The 14,673-nt window shown below is 43.4% G+C and overlaps 1 long non-coding RNA gene across 1 annotated transcript in view; it reads right to left on the reverse strand.

Moving 5' to 3' along the window:
- Positions 1-458: 458 nt before the first annotated feature.
- The window catches only part of LOC138266647 (uncharacterized), a 421,676-nt gene continuing 407,461 nt past the window's right edge, over positions 459-14,673 (reverse strand). The window contains exon 3 of the long non-coding RNA XR_011199599.1: positions 459-4,149. This is a non-coding gene — a long non-coding RNA (uncharacterized lncRNA). The remainder of the gene's footprint in view (positions 4,150-14,673) is intronic.

The following is a 14,673-nucleotide window of genomic DNA, read 5'->3' on the forward strand; positions in this document are numbered from 1 at the left end:
AGATTTGTTCAAGTGTCATTCAGATTTTGCTTCTGCCCACCACAGAATACAGCATGAGCCAACTGGTCAGCCCATTTCCTCCAACTGCTCTCAAACTTGAAAGATGGAATTCTTCCTGATCACTTGAACACATTAATCTACAGAGGAATCCCCTTCAGTGCTTGGGCTGGTAAGCCAATACATTACTTTGCAAATGCTTTTTTCCTTTACATTCTGTAGCCTTATTCAATCTTTTGTCATTATTGTATGCCGAAACTATCTCTTCATGCTACAGAATGTTCTCCTCACACAAGTAAGAATCATTTTATTGTGATGTAAAAAGCGTTTCCAAAACTGTTTAAAGTCCACCTACCTTTTAGGAAGAACCTCTACTGCTCTAGTAAAATTATATATGATTATTTTTATCTCTAAAATGCCATGTCTAGGTGACAGCTTGTTTTCTTCTTTTTCTTTTTTTTACTTAATTAATGTGACATATGCTAGCAATACGAAAATAAAAATATAAACATTGTACCACCTCCCCAAAGCTGGACATATTGTCTCTGCCAGTGGTTGTGTCCATATGAGTTGCAGTGATAACTCTGATTTCTTAAAAGGAAGATACGGATGAGGATGATCAGAGGGGAAGGCGCAGGCCTGAATCGACCCTGATGGCGAGATGAAAAGGGCAAATATCCTAGGTTATGGAAAATAACCTAATTTCTGGCAATACTCATGCAGATCCCAAATAATATACTAACTGCTCATGAAGAGCTTTCAAGGGCAAGCTGAAAATATCTGTCCCTCTAATGAATATACTAGATGATGCTGATGAAGCTTAGGAAACTTTGAATCTGATTTCCACAGACGACCTGTTTGGTTGGTTGCAAAGTACGATATACTTTTTAGGAAATGCGAAATGTACCATTAATGGTGGTGCTCACTCGTCATAAAGACTAATCCGATTTTGGTGGGTTGGCGCCTTATGATGCAGACTGGGTGCATGAGAGGCCTCTTTGAGGATCCCTTCATAAAAGAATTGGGGAAGTTTGTCACTAAGTTTTCATCCCTGGACAATGTCCATCAATCAATCAAGATGGTGTTTGGACAGAAGGTTTTTGGTGGGGACTGTAGGAGTAAGGGAGACTCAGCCTCCCAAAAAGGTCAGGGCTTCCAACATGGCAATCTAGCAAAAGTTAAGTTAATTCTTACCCATGCGAGGTGCCAGCCAAGGGGGATGAGGAACAATCCATGGTGCTGCCAATACACCAAAAGGAGTTCTGTTTTCCCCCAACCACAATTGGAAGGGTGGCTGGAGTACTCCTCCGCAAGGAGAAAGATTTATTCGGGATGCCATAGTTTTTCAAACAATCATTGTCTTTCAAACAGAACTCAAAAGAATGCTCATTCAACACTGGTGGCCCAGGCATCTTGTGTTTTCTGGGGAAGAATGTTCACTCATTTACCAGGTGGTGGAAGCACTGTTAAACAAAGGAGCAGTGATACTCACAACCCTTGATTCAAATGGCTTTGTAAGCAAATCTCTCTCTCAGAGAAATGAAAGACACATTGTTTGCTAGTTCTTCTGGAACTTTCTTGGAATCATCCAATGCTTCGTCCTCATCAGCAGAACATTATGATGGACAGTCAAAATAGGTCACACCAGCTAGTCCTGGAAGGATCTCTTCATCTAATGGCGTGTATGATTACATTAGACACTGGGAAGTCTCAGGACTTTCACTCCAAGATTCAGATAACATTAGGAAGGCCAGGGCAGAGGCCACTGTCAAATATTACAGTTTGGCGTGGAGAAGATAATCTCGCTAATGTGAAGGATGGAATCTAGATCCTATTGGGACAGAGGTTGTAAAAATCTTAAACTTCCTCTCAAACTAGCACGGAAGGCATACAGACCAAAAACACACCTGCAGATAAGCGATTTGGGAGGTCATATGCCTATTAACAGTGACAAGTGACAAACAACGGTTTAATATGTTGACTATTAAGGAACATTCACTTAGCTTTGCTCCCAGAACCCCAGTATTTCTATACTATTGGATGTGAATGTGGTTCTAAAGCTGATTAACAGTTCCATCGAGTAGGGAACTTTTAGCCAAACTTGCAATGTTACTGTCTCACTGTGTTGTAATGTTAGCATTCAGTTTCACATGATAGCATATCGTGCTAGCAGTTTATTTTATTGTCTGCCTTATAATGCTGTTTATTACTGCACATCTTATGCTTGCCTTTGTGTACAAGTATGTGCACGAGCCTTTACTGTTGTTCCATTCCTTTTTGTAATGTATCTTTTGTTTTCCCGCAGTTGGACTTTGACCATCTCTCAAGGTGGTCATTCCTTCGCTGCTGGGGAAGTTAATCACAATAAAGTGCAAAATATAACTCACCGGACCCGGTCTTCATTACCACACACTGTTTCTACAGGAGTATTGTCCAAACTCTCAACCTTATAGACAAGATTTTTAATGCGGGCTGTGTAACCTTTATAGTATCCAAGAGGACCAAATCGAATAGAAGAATTGTCCTGTATAATTTTTCCCCGATCCAGTTATATGTCAACAGATGCCATAAAACATAGAAGGAAATGATAGGAGAGGTCAAACCCCCAGGCCTGCGATAATTCCTGATATCCATTCAGAAGCTCTTAGGACCAGGTATCACAACCAACAATTGCAAGATGGGTATTTTAAATCATGATTGAAGTGGGATAGATGTTTCCTTTTTAGGGCTCATTGCTTCAAAGGCTTTCTCTCTGGGCGGACACCTAGAAGATTTCCTAAGTGCAGGAGATAGGTAGGTTCACAGAATTTACTTTTAAAAAGTTTCAGTTTTATTAAGGACATGGTGGAGAGGATATACCATCTAGATTCTTGTAATCTGCAATCTCATGCAGGAGGTACAATGAAAAGATAGAACGCTGGGTATAAGTATCTTTATTGATAGAATTAAAACATCTAATGTGAAATTAATTTATTTTATGTGTTATTTAGCAACAATGAATGTTATCTGGTTAATGTACAAAGCATGAGTTAGCAGAGTTGAACAGCTTCCACTACCAGTCCCTTTGAGATTGTCACCCCTCACTTACTGATTGATGCAGCATGCAGTCTGCATATAATAGTTCATATAATAGTTCATCAAAGCATACAGAAGAAGAAAGGAAATATTATGTCAGGATCAAAGATCATAGCGTTTAAATGTAAAAAGGTTAAATATGTCTAGGTGCACAGTGACAATGCAAAAAGAGCACAATGTATAGTACCAATTACAGCAGTATTGAACAAGACTTTGGTCAAGACGTAGTAATCTAAATCAGAATCAGGGATGCTATTATGGGCACAATGGAAAGATCCACATAGTGCTACTGTCAGTGATGGCTGAATTATGGGCGCTAAAGAACGATTTGCTGCTTACCATGGTTTAGCTGTATGAAGAAAACAGTAAAATGAAAATAATTCACGTTGTGCTATGGTCACTTCTAACTGCAAGGCTAAGCATGCCAATATGGTCTTTAAGTGCTTTTTCATGGGTGCAGACAGGGCACGAGAGCTTAATTTACTACGATATATGAGGTATAATCTTACCTCTCTAGTTTCAGACTACCCTACTGACCCATTACTAAATAATGCACTCCTTGAATTGGGCGGCAACTAGGTCCCTCATGTAGAGATCAAAACCACGGCCAAGAAGTACGTTTTCTCTCAATGTGTAGATAACAGCCCACAATAGTCAGAGTCTCATGTGCAGAGGATTTCTACACATTTGATCTTCTAGTAAATACTGCTTTGATATTCACAATCTAATTATAAACAACAATTTAGATATTGTGGGTCTGATGTACGATTCTCATTCACAAACCAAGGATATGCAATTTGTACGCCAATAGGTTTGTGAATGGTAATGTAATATGCAATGCAACATTTGTACTAAAAGATCACACTGAAAATTGAACATTTGCATTCTACTCGGATATATATATACGTTTTACAAGTATACATTACATAACAGAGTGTAACACTTACCACTCTGGCGAATGGAAACTTCACCACTGGTGGGCCCCAATCGGACATAAGACTCTCCCGATACTCCGCACAGCTTGGGATGACACTGCAGGAGGCATCAAGTCCAGGATAGAGGACCTGAAGACCCTTTCTACAAAGAGAAAACACAGATCATGAGATGTTACTATCACTCCTCCAGTTAAGTTTATCAAGATAGTTCAATGTATGACCCTATGAGAGGTGACCTCTCAATCATTAATCCAATGTGAAGTGGCGTCATCTCTGCTCGTGTTAATCAACATTATAGGGCACTGTATGAAGCAACTTCTATCTCTGACCCTGTGACATCACATTCTCTTACGGCTTCCAGCGTGAAATATATATCTGTAACCTCGTCTGTGTAGCTACCTCGCTATTCATCACTGTACAAACGGACATGTCAAAAATTCACCCTCTGGAAACTGACATGCCCCTCCTTCATCCTGTCCTAATAATACATTTATCATTCACACTGTCTCTTAAGTGACAGTTGTATGCCTGATCGTTTGTAAAGTGGCTTCGCCATTTCCTATCCTGGATTAATATATGCACCCCTTGTCCTATCTGAACTGACATCTATTATTCACCATTTGAAGTGACACCCTACACATTATATTGCCTGTCAAGCTAAATCGCTATCTCTGATTCTATGTGAGGAAACATGATGAGCCTGTCCAAAGTCAAACTTCCCTGGGTTACAATGTGAATAAACTTCTCTAGCCCTAAACCAGGATAAACACCCCTAAATACCCACTGGTAAGGGAACTTGAGCCATGGCATAAGTCACACCAAACAGTAGAAGCTTTCTCATTCTGCACTATAGCTCCTAAGGCAACCTAAAGGGAGTCAATTTGAAGAAAATTCTAGAATCCATTAACATATGTTTCAACTGTCCTAGTGACGTCAACCAATGCGGAAAACCTGTCTTTATCCTACTCCCGGAGGTGCAAGAAGGTTGTCAGATTCACTCCCTGACATCTGAGCAAGAACGAGGGAATCATGAGCAATAAAGAAGACGTCTCAAAAAGGCAGGTTTCCGGGTGAACTATCATAAAATGTTTTTCTTTTTACTGAGTAGAGCTCCACAAACTGCTAGAGCCTTCTTGCTGCGGTGATAGTTATGAGCAAAACTAATAAATATTCAACCCAAGAAAAATAGGGGAGTGAACCTTTGTCTCCTAACTTAATGTGCAAACACTCAAATATTCAACGACTCCAGATGAGAGCATTTCCTACACTGCTGAACAGCATTACGGACATTCCCTTCGTCTACAGCTTCAGCCCCATAACATCCAGGTTGACACGTTGAATCTCTCACACTGGTACTATTGCCATCCCCTCTAAAAGAAAATCCAACTTTTATGGGATTAGATTGGGACTAACACAATTACTCCACCTGTTTCTCCTTAATTCCTCTGAGCAACCGCCGTTACAATGCGGGGGCGGGGTGGGGAGGATTGCATACCTGGGGACATGCCGCAATCAAAGCATCTATCCTTCAAGTTCGACAGCCGAGGAAGCAGGGAAGGCAAGCAAATCTAGTAGAGGGTTCTTGACCTTTTGTCAGCTGAAAGATGTTGGGACAAACGTACGTCTCCTGTGAACGTTGAAATGATGAAGAAACTGGTGCCTAGAAAGCTGTTCATCCTCAAACTGTCAGAATCTGAGATGGTCAACAGATGATTCTGTCTCTGCACCGAGCTCGAAGGCTATTCAGATTTCCAGATGCCCATGAAGGTTACTGTGATTGGTATCAGTAGGCAAGACTACTGCCTTCTGCTGAATCGAGGGGTTAAAAAAGTCTGAGAGCTTAAAGACCAGTGCCAACTTTTTAAAGTTGTTACAATGCCTCCTCTCCACCCTAGACCATCTTCCCCATATTTGTAAGTAACGGGGCATTGCTCCTCAACCCAATCACTGTCATTCATTGTGATGACTAATGGAACCGCTATCCTAAATGGCACACCTCTATAGGGGTTGCTATGGTCTATCCTCAATTGCAAATCGACCCACAACTGTATATACATCAAAAACACAGCTTTGAATTTATGGGACCCTGAAACTACAGTCATGAAGATGTTCTGTAAGGTCGAAAGTCTCCAGTAAAGACTCCATAAGACAACATGTTTTTACTTTTATCATTTGGGTAGACTGTATGTTTTCTTTTGGGGATGATCAACGTAAAAGTCTCCTGACGAGTTCTCTCCAAAATTTACAATGTTGCTCACCAATAGAGTGCTAGACCCTTTTAGATGATACGATTACATCTAAAAGTAGTACTACTTTTGACATTGGTGACTATCACCCCAAGACCCAGATCATGACACTATCAATTGCTGACAGCTGCTGTTTGCAGAAGTTGACAGAGAAATTTTTACCTAAACCTCTGTGGGGAGATATCAACACCAGTGACCGGTTTCCTATAAAGAGTGGTATCTACAGGATGTCAGACAAGGAGCTTTACTGCAAGCAGAATTGGCTAATCTGCGTGACCTAAAGGTCACTGAAAAGCACTGTAGCCCATAGGCACACCTTGTCTAACAAAGGTATCATGGACTTGTGGTTTTGTGTGGGGGCAACTGCGGTGACAATGAAGTTACAAAGACTGATGCCACCTAATATCATAAACATAGAAGCTTGTGGCAAAGCTAGGTACTACTGAGCTCCTGCACACATTTGATCAGAGAAATGGCTACTTCATGTAGTTGTTACCCCGCATCGCAAGAGAAAATCCCATATGGGTCTTGTGGACACTGCACTCTACTTCCTGTAGTCTGGGGTGGGACTTCATCCCCCAGACTAAACTGAGGCAGGCGAGGAGACTACGGCACGCTAAAAGCACTTGAGGATTCCTGCAGCGCAGGTCTTGTGGATGCTGCACTTTACTTCCTGCAGTCTGGGGTGGGACTTCATCTCTCAGACTAACCCGAGGCACGTGGGGAGGCTATGACGTTCTAAAAGCGCTTCAGGAGTCCCAGGTACGGACGTGTCCTGCTTGCGCCCAGGCCAAGATGGGCCTGTCGTAGACCGTCCTTTGGACTACTTTTACAGACATTTAAACCTGGCCAAGAGGAAAGATCACTCCATCCAACCATGCTCCTATGAGGATAACAGACATAACGCAGATCTAGTGTAGCAGGTGTTGGCAGGACCCCCGCCTCTTTAGACTAAAATGATTGGCTTGCTGTCCTGCAGTATGGAGGCCATTCTATTTCTTCCAATAAAATAGGCATGCTGGAGTTCCAAAGTGGCTTGCTGTACTGTGCATCTACTACTTTTAACTTCGACTCCCCAGCTAGTGGGAAGCCAGCAGGAGATAATCTTGTTTTATTGATAAACCACCTAGGGGCCCCTACCACATCTGAGCCAGCCTATGGGACTAAAGACTCTCATAGCATGGAATCATGTAATGCTGCTCCTCTTTCGTTATCATTGGATAAACCGGATTGGCTACACTTTGTGTCTACCTTTGATGTGATCTGTGTGCAAGAGACTTGGATGACATGTACTTGTAACATAGACGGTTTTCATACCTTGTTCCAAACGGCCCTGCCCTCCACAGCAGGCAGATCAAGAGGTGGCCGTGCCACCTTTGTTTCTGTAAAATTGGATAAAGTTAAAAGTAGCTGTTAAATGGTCATCCCAGCAGTTCTTGGTATTGCAGATATCGATAGAGGGGTAAATGGGACATCCTGTTAATTAACATTCAGAATAATATTTTTAATAACCAAGTGCTAAAAGCCATTCAGGATGTTGATGAATTCAGTGATAGTTACTTTCTCCACCTAAATAAGAAAGCAATCGTGGTCTGGGTGGGGGATTTTAACATCCAACTCTGGGCTGACTAATAGCCAAGTGTGTGGCACACCGTTGGATGATGAGGGAATGAACAGGGCGCACTTTAAACGTAATTCTTTGGGTGAGGGTCTGAATACGCTTATTTTTCAATTAGATCTACAGATACTAGGTGGACCAAGGGACAATCCTAACGAAAAAATACCACCCTTACAGGTGGAACTAAGGGGAGCGTTATAGATTTTATAATTATTTCGGCAGATGCCACTCATGTGACTTTATAGCACAACATTGTTGCCAACTGCCTGAATGACCATAATCCTCTTTGCACCACTTTAAAACTAAACACTACAATAAACTCCACCCGCCGCTCCCAGATATTGAGCAAAAACTGGTATTTAATAGAAATAAATGCATTAGGATCAAAAGGGAGCAAATTAACCCGGTTAGCTTTACACATAAAATAGTATGGGAAAACACAGACTTCATACAACAGTGTCTGTCAAAGAATTCACCCAACTCAACTTTATTGGCTGGATGTAATCATTTATGTGGGGGAAATTAGAGAGGGCCTGACAGCCCACAGATCATCTCAAAACACCCCTTTAGTTCACTGGTTTAACATTGCATGTTTGGCAGCCCACAAAAGCCTAATGCTTGCTCTAAAATCAGCCCCACATTGCCCCCAGGAAGTACATACAGTCACACAGGAATAAAAATGATAATGTGTAAGCAAGATAAAGGGAGATTAGGGCAAAAGCGTGAGAAGATTGAACAGCAGCAGCCACCTTAAAAAAATGACACAAAGTTTTGGGAGGTAATAAACCAACCTTTTTTCTCACAGGCAGAAACCCCCAAAGTGGAACACTGATCCACAACGTAGAGTGGGTAACCCACTATGTGGGAGTATTTCAACCCAACCTCACACGGATGACCAATCTGTTGACTCTTCTTTAAAAGCTCTGCCAGTGCCTTTATCTACACCTATTGCGCTGGGTGAGGTAGTTAGGCACTAAACCTCTCGACACCGAGTAACGATGTTGGGCGGGACGTGGTGCTGGTAGACTTTCTCAAATCAGATATTTAATTATGGAGACCAATTTTAACTAAAGTTTTAAGAAGTGAGGTGGAGGATAATATCTCAGATTCCTGGAGATCTGCCATTTTGATGTGGATCTTCAAAAAAGGAAACAAATCATTACCTGCCTCTTATAGGCCGATCTCCCTGATAGATGCCACAGTCAAAGGTTTAGGGAGGGTAATTTTGGCACGCCTAGAAACCTGGGCTGAGGAAAATAAGGTTGTAACCCCAGTCCAGTGTGGATTAAGGCCAGGGATTGGCACCATTGAACAAACTCCAAATATTCACCTTATTATCATCAAGTATGTAAATGTGAAAAAGGGGTCTATTCATATGGATTTATCTAGTGCATTCGATCTAGTTAACAGGGATAAACTCTGAGCAATAATGGCGAAGATGGGGTTTGAATTAGACCTTCTTGTCCTTTTAAAACACCTGCATTATAATTCAAAGGTTGCAGTACGTTGCGGCCCGCAGGGAGAATTAACAACTCAAATAACGTCATTTAGAGGGGTGAGACAGGGTTGTATCTTAGCACCATTTCTATTCTTTAGATATATATATTAATGGCATAACTGAACATCTTACAAACGCCGGGGCAGATGTACCTAAGATGGATGGGACCCCACTCCCCATATTGTTATACGCAGACAACGCAGTTTTAATAACCCGAACATCAAATGGTCTACACTACAGAAATTGATGAATTTCTTTGTGGAACGCATAGAGGGGCTGGATCTAAAAATAAATCAGTCGAAATCATACATCATGTTCTGTGGTCCTCAAAACATAAAAACAAAGATTCATAGGATGGGGGGGACTATACTTAAAAGAGCATAGGTTTTTAACTATTTAGGCATAACTTTTAGTTCCAACGTTAGCTGGAAAGCCCATATTAAAATGGGATCACAGCAAATGGCAAGGAACTAAGAAGCAATATTCCGTTTTGCCAGAACTCTAAATCATAAACCACTGTTAGAAATGATCACATTGTTAAATTTTTTTATCTGGGCTGCTACTTTTGGGGCTGGTGTTTGGGGGTATCTGGATGTGAATATATTGCAGCGCTTCGAAAATGGTTCTGCACGTAGACTGCTGGCTGTCCCTAAAAATACTGCAAATGTAATTTCTCATGAAGAGTTGGGCTTGCCTTTCGTGGAGGATTAGATAAAATCACTCCTATTTTACCTTCGGTAAAACGCTGGTTAAACCATGAAGGAAAATTGGTGCGAGAATGTATTTCACATTGCCTATCCTTATAAAATAAAATACATTGGCTCGTCTATGTAAAAGCTCTCTTTGGCAAACTAGGGCTTTTGGAAATATTTTCAGATCCATGGTCAAGGAGAAGCGATGCTAGAGTCCTTGTAAAAAATCACTATACTGAATTCTCCATGATTAGATTAAAGTCTGTGGAATTATATATCCCCGTAGTTACGGTGAATTATGCTGAACCATATTTACTCTGGTTTATGAATCCAAGATGTTTTTATTTCATATTTTTTAGATTGAATCTTATACAGTTTAAAGCTGCCTTTACCATTCAAGGTTCATGGAAGAAAGATCTCCCACTAAGTAATTGAAATAATCTGTCCACTATATTCAACCGGAAGAGGTCCATTTTTAGTACCCCTTGGCGAAAAATTGGCTTTAAACAATACTGGCCTGCTATGGTGTTTTTACAAAAACGTTCCTCGATAGAATTATGTTGTGAAATTTTGAATTTTTGAGCCCTTGAATGGGCTGTAAGTCTGGTCCCTTTTAAATCGTAGGTTTATCCACTTTTATATATCAGATTTTCTCTCTTGTATTCATATACTGAACAAGTCAGATAATATTTTGCAGATTTATGCATCAATATTTCATGCCTTTATGACAATGTATGCCGCATAAAGATGCTTTGATCTGACCTGACCACGGTTACGTCCTTGGGTACAGCACTGCTGTGCCAAGGACGTAACAGCTACGTCCAGGGACTGAACCACTGGGTGGGAAGAGTGCTAGCGCTCCCCCTGTAGGCCACCTGAGCACACACCCCAGGCACGGATGGCAGCAGAAAGGTTTCTGCTGCCACCCCCAATCACCCCCCAGTAACATCTGATGATGTCACCGCGTGCTGAGGTCATCAGAGGTCACAGCTGACGGAGAAACTGGTGAGTTTCTCCTCGGGAAGGGGGAGGTCAGAGAGGCATCAGAGGAAAGGAAAGGAATTTCCTTTCCTCAGATATCTATTTGAGCATTCCTGCTGCACCATCGCATAGTGATCATGCAGCAGGAATGCCTACTAGACATCAGGGATTTTACTTTTGTTTCTTATTTCACATAAGGCAAGGGTCGCTTCCCATGGGGGCACATTACTGTTGCCCATTTCGGCCCCCCCTTGAGAGCAGATCGGCCTATTTTTATTAGGCCCATCTGCCCCCAAGGGGGCAGAAACCAGGGTCGCTCCCCTATGGGGGCAAATCACTTTTAGCCATTCCCCCCGTTGGGGGCAGACTGGCCTTTTTTTGTAAGGCCCATCAGCCCCCAAGGGGGCAGAAACCACTAGGCACCAGGGATTGTTGTGTGTCTTTTGTTTGGGGGGGGGGGGCCTTAGGCAAGGGTTGTCCCCCTTTGGGGGACATTCATTTTGGTGGTTTCTGCCCCCAAGGGGGGCAGAAACCACCAAGAATTATTTTAGCCACCAAGAATTATTTTGTGTATGCATGTTGTTTGTTTTGGGGGTGGTGGCCCATCATCCCTCAAGGGGGATAGAAACCACTAGGCACCAGGGATTATTTTGTGTGTGCATGCTGTTTGTTTGGGGGATGGCCCCTTGGGCAAGAGTTGCTCCCTTCTGGGGGGGCATTCATTTTGGCCATTTCTGCCCCCCTCTGGGGCAGATCGGCTTATTTCTATTAGGTGAGTAGAAACCACTAAGGACCAGGGATTATGTTGTGTGTGTGTTCTGTTTGGGGGGGGGGGGGGGGGTGTTGGGCAAGGGTTGCTCCCCTTTGTGGGACATTCATTTTGGATGTTTCTGCCCTCTTTGGGGCAGTTCGGCCTATTTATATGAGTTTCATCTGCACCCAAGAAGGGGCACAAATCACCAGGTATCAGGGATTATTTTGAGTGTGCATATTTTTTTATTTGCGGCGGGGGAGTGGACCCCTGGGCAAGAGTCGCTCCCTTCCTGGGGGGCATTCATTTTGGCCATTTCTGTCCCCCTTTGGGGGCAGACCAGCCTATTTTTGTAAGGCCCATCTGCCCCCAAGGAGGCAGAAAGCCCACTAGATGCCATATCCCTACCTCAAATAAATGGGGACAAAGTTGTTCTGCCCACTGGGGGTCGGATGGGGTAATTACCCCCGATCTGGCCACCGGGGGGCTGAAAGCTCAATAGATGCCAGGGAATTAAAAACAATAAATGGGTGGGGGCTGCCAACCACTATGGGCATGGTTTTGCCCCCACCACAACTGAAGAGGGGAACAGTCTTTCAGCCCCCCCGGCAAACTAAAGTATCTCATCGCAATGGCAAGCAAGAGGACATTTGACTCTTTGGGGTTTTGATTTTACATATGGGCCAAGAGAGTTTGGCTAACTCCCAATATTGTCCTACTTGGAATGGTGAGCGGCTGCACTTTTTAGACTTTGGTACGCTGCCACCTAGCAAAACCTACCAGACCTAGACAAATCTGAAAACTAAACTTCTGGATGAGTCCAGGGTTGTGTGCTTCACATGCACCAACACCATTTCCCTACCCATAAGGCCCTGCAAACCTCCAACTTTGATTGAAATCATGAATTTTCTTTGCATTTTTGTGATGGAACTTTCCGGAATCCACAAAATTCCTACCACCCAACATTGTTGCATCTATACCAAAAAATAAACTCTGCCTCATTTGTCAGTCTAAAAACATTTGAAAAAAAAAACCCTGCCCTTTTCGACCCACTTTGTTTCCCCCTCAATTGCTACATGTTTTTGTCCCTTCCCTGCAACAGGCACTTGGCCCACATACACAAGTGAGGTATCATTTTTATTGGGCATCTGAGGGGAATATTGGGTGGTGTGGTGATCCCACATAGAAATGTGAGGAAAATTTGTGTTTTTGTTTTAAGCTAAATTTGAGGTTTGCAGGGGTTTCTGGGTAAGAAAACGCTGGGGGATCCAAGCAAGTCACACCTCCCCTGGACTCCCTCAGATGTCTAGTTTTTAGAAAAGTATGGGTTTGGTAGGTTTCCCTAGACAGTTGCCGAGCCCAGGACCAAAAACACAGGTGCCCCTTTGCACAAACAGGTAGTTTTGTAATAGATAATTTTGATGTGTCCATGTTGTGTTTTGTGCCCTTTCCTGCCATAGGCACTAGGCCTTTCCACACAAGTGAGGTACCAATTTTATCAGGAGACCTGGGGGAATGCTGGGTGGAAGGAGGTTTGTGACTCCCTGTAGGAAGTTGGCTCTGTATATACTATTTGAAAGTAAGAAATAGTGTGCACAGAGTCCAAGGATTCCCCTTAGAGGTAAGATAGTGGCAAAGAGAGATAATTCTAATGCTATATTTTGTGGTAGTGTGGTCGAGCAGTAGGCTTATCAGAGGGTAGTGTTAAGCATTTGTTGTACACACACAGCAAATAAATGAAGAACACACACTCAAAGACAAATTCCAGGCCAATAGGTTTTTTTTTTATAGAAAAATATATTTTCTTAGTTTATCTTAAGAACCACAAGTTCAAGATTTACAAGTAATACTTCAAATGAAAGGTATTTCACTCAGGTATTCTAGGAACTTTGAATAATCACAATAGCATGTACAGTTTTGACAAAAATGGCAATAAGCTATTTTAAATGGGGACACAGTGCAAAAATCAACAGTTCCTGGGGGCGGTAAGTAATTGTTAAGTTCACAGGTAAGTAAAACACTTACAGGGTTCAAGGTTGGATCCAAGGTAGCCCACCGTTGGGGGTTCAAGGCAACCCCAAAGTTACCATACCAGCAGCTCAGGGCCGGTCAAGTGCAGAGGTCAAAGAGGTGCCCAAAACACATAGGCTTCAATGGAAACAGGTGTGCCCCAGTTCCAGTCTGCCAGCAGGTAAGTACCCGCGTCCTCGGAGGGCAGGCCAGGGGGGTTTTGTAGGGCACTGGGGGGGGGGGGGGGGGGGGGGGGGAGGGGGACGCACAAGCAGGCACAGAAAATACACCTTCAGCGGCACAGGGGCGGCCGGGTGCAGAATGCAAACAGGCGTCTGGTTTTGTGTGGAAAGCAATGGGGAGACCCGGGGGTCTCTTCAATGATGCAGGCAGGCATGGGGGGGGCTCCTCGGGGTAGCCACCACCTGGGCTAGGCAGAGGGTTGCCTGGGGGTCGCTCCTGCACTGGAGTTCGGTTCTTTCAGGTCTTTGGGGGCTGCGGGTGCAGTGTTTGTTCCAGTGTCGGGTCCCTTGTTACGGGCAGTCGCGGTCAGGGGGAGCCTCCGGATTTCCTCTGCAGGTGTTGCTGTGGGGGCTCAGGGGGGTCAATTCTGGCTACTCACGGGCTCGCAGTCGCCGGGGAGTTGTCCCTGTAGTGTTCGTTTTCTGCAGGTCAAGCCGGGGGCGTCGGGTGCAGAGTGGAAAGTCTCATGCTTCCGGCGGGAAACGAGAAGTCTTTAAAGTTGCTTCTTTGTTGCAGAAAGTTGCAGGTTGTTGAACAGGGCCGCTGTTCTCTGGAGCTTCTTTGGGCCTTTGGATGCAGGGCAGTCGTCTGAGGGTTCAGAGGTCTCTGGTCCCTGTTGGACGCGTC

The sequence above is a fragment of the Pleurodeles waltl genome, chromosome 11 (genome assembly GCF_031143425.1).
Source record: "Pleurodeles waltl isolate 20211129_DDA chromosome 11, aPleWal1.hap1.20221129, whole genome shotgun sequence".
NCBI lineage: Eukaryota > Metazoa > Chordata > Amphibia > Caudata > Salamandridae > Pleurodeles > Pleurodeles waltl.